Genomic DNA, 3,050 nt, shown 5'->3' on the forward strand with positions numbered 1-3,050 from the left:
ACATATGCAGCATTCGCATCAGGGTTATGGGATTTTGAGGGGAGAGTTGGTTATTATTCGCAGTTTATTTCGTTTCATAAGTTTGAATTTATTTAAACTCTGGTTTTATTTAATTACTACTTTTGTTGGGTTTTGAATAAGGGCCTTAATGGTTCCAAGTTGTATGACTTAATTTGGTTTCATTCGTTGGTTTTGAAACTTATTTATATAACTGATTTAGTTTTTCCGCTGCTAATTTTTGATATAGCCTTAACGTTTGAACACGTGGCGGTAGCACGCTAATAATTCTCTTGAATATTGTTCAAGGTCCTCACAGGTTTAAAAAGAGAATTATTGGGGTGTTACAACATGTGTTCGTGAAGTTAGATCATTTTTAGGACATGCTGGCTTTTATTGACGCTTTATCAAAAATTTCTTCAAGATTGCTTTCCCCTTATGTGCCTTGCTTGCTAAAGATGTTGTTTTTTACTTTAACGATGAATGCAAAAAGGCTTTTGATGATTTAAAAGACAAATCGACAAGTGCTCATGTAATAAGACCCCCGGATTGGTCTTTGTCTTTTGAAATTATGTGTGATGCTAGTAATAAGGCTGTAGAAGCAGTTTTAGGTCAAAGGAAGTATAAAGAGTCTTATGTGATCCATTATGCTTCTAAATCACTAGATTATGCTCAATGCAATTACCTGTAACTGAAAAAGAGATGTATGTTGTTTTTGCTTTAGAGAAGTTTAGGCCCTACTTACTTGGCACTCGTGTGATTGTTTATTCTGATCATGCAGCTCTTAAATATTTGTTAAAGAAGAGTCACTCAACACCTAAGTTGCTTAGGTGGATGCTTCTATTACAGGAATTTAATGTGGAAATTAGAGATAGAAAGGGTGTTGAAAACCCAGTTGTTGACCATCTAAGTAGAATTTTACCCAGAGAGGATTGGCCTTTAATAACTGAATTTTTTCCTGATGAGCATCTTGCTTCTTTATATAGTGTTGACACTCCTTGGTATGCTGATATTGTTAATTATCTAGTGGCTAGAACATTTCCCCCTACACTCACTAAAGCTCAAAAGAATAAGATTAAATTTGATTCTAAATATTATCTTTGGGATGATCCATATCTATGGAAATTTTGTTCTGATCAGATGATAAGAAGGTGTGTAGATGAATCTGAATTTTCTTCAATTTTGAATTTTTGTCATTCTCTTGAAGTTGGTGGCCATTTTGGACCTCAATGAACCGCGTTTAAGGTACTGCAATGTGGTTTATATTGGCCTTCATTATTTAAAGATGCTTACGTGTTTTGTAAATCTTGCGAGCAATATCAGAAAACAGGTAATATTTCTAAAAGAAACGAAATGCCTCAACATGGAATCATAGTTTGTGAAATCTTTGATGTGTGGAGAATTGATTTTATGGGTCCCTTTCCTTCTTCTTTTGGTAATCTTTACATTGTGCTTGCTGTAGATTATGTTTCTAAATGGGTGGAAGCCATAGCTACCAAAACTGATGATGCCAAAACTGTTGTAAAGTTTGTTAAAAGTCATATTTTTAATAGGTTTGGTATGCCAAAAGCCATAATCAGTGATAGGGGAACCCATTTCTGTAAAAAAAACTTTTGGCACCCTTCTTGCAAAGTATCATGTGACACATAGAGTAGCAACTGCTTAACATCCCCAAACTAATGGGCTAGCTGAAGTTTCAAACAGGGAAATCAAATCTATCCTAGAGAAGGTGGTGAATCCTAATAGGAAGGATTGGAGCCTTAGGCTAGAATATGCATTATGGGCTTATAGGACAGCTTATAAAACACCTATAGGAATGTCACCATATCGCCTTGTGTTTGGTAAAGGATGTCATTTACCTGTAGAACTCGAACATAGGTCTTATTGGGCTGTAAAGCAGTGTAATATGGATTATGAGTTGGCTGGACAACAAAGGAAACTTAGTTTACAAGAGCTAGAGGAAATTAGATTAGAGGCTTATGAAAATAATCAAATTTATAAAGATAAGACTAAGGCTTTTCATGATAAGAGAATTATTAAATATGATTTCACTGTAGGACAAAAAGTTCTTTTATATAATGCTCGTTTGAAGTTGTTCCCTGGAAAACTTAGGTCTAGATGGCTAGGACCTTTTGTTATTACTAATATTTTTCAACATGGTGCAGTTGAAATTAAAAGCTTGGAAACTAGTAAGGAGTTTAAAGTAAATGGTCACAGGTTGAAACCATTTTATGAGTATGACTTTGCAGGGATGATTGAAGAAATTGACCTTCAATCGGACTGAGGAAAGAATTATGTCGAGCCAATGACTCTAAACGGAGGCGCTGCTTGGGAGGCAACCCAAGATTATTTTTCTACACTTTCTTCCTTTCTTTTTTTATTTTTTATAATAGTTCATGTCGTTTTGTGTATTCTTTTCGTTCTGTAATTAGCACCAGCCTTATCCTAAGTTGCTCTGGCAGATATAACAAGCATAATATAAAGGGCTAGACAGGACATTTCACTCCCTTCTTGATGCTTCACCGTGCTTCAAGTTTAAATATTGTGATTTTTAAAGAACTTAACACAAACTTGGAGCTGATCCATAAACGTTAAAATAGCTCACATGACCAGCTAAGCTTCTCTTTTCCTTTCTTAACTTTGTTTTCATTGAGGACAATGAAAAGTTTAAGTGTGGGGGGGATTGAATATTTGAAATTGGTTTGGTTTTGTGGAGAGAATGCTATTTGAATGGATATTTGGTTGTAAATGTGTTGATTAAAATAGCTCGTTCTTGAGTGGATTGCTCCTACTATAAAGGAGGTGCTGCCGAATATTAGATTTAAAAGTTTGTTATTTTAGATTGCTAGTTTCATGAATAAATGAAGGAACTTTGGGTTAATCAGCAAATAAAAAATAAAAAAAATGTGTCTTTTACTTATTGCATGCTGGGGATTACAGACGTGAAAGATAGCTTAAACCCCTCTTTGGTATGATTAGTAAAAGTTTTTGTTTCTCACTAAAATTTTTATCATGTCTCAAAGCCTTCCATTAACATCATCCACTATTGAGCC

This window comes from Chenopodium quinoa, unplaced genomic scaffold, assembly GCF_001683475.1.
Source record: "Chenopodium quinoa cultivar QQ74 unplaced genomic scaffold, ASM168347v1, whole genome shotgun sequence".
In the NCBI taxonomy this organism is placed as follows: Eukaryota; Viridiplantae; Streptophyta; class Magnoliopsida; order Caryophyllales; family Amaranthaceae; genus Chenopodium; species Chenopodium quinoa.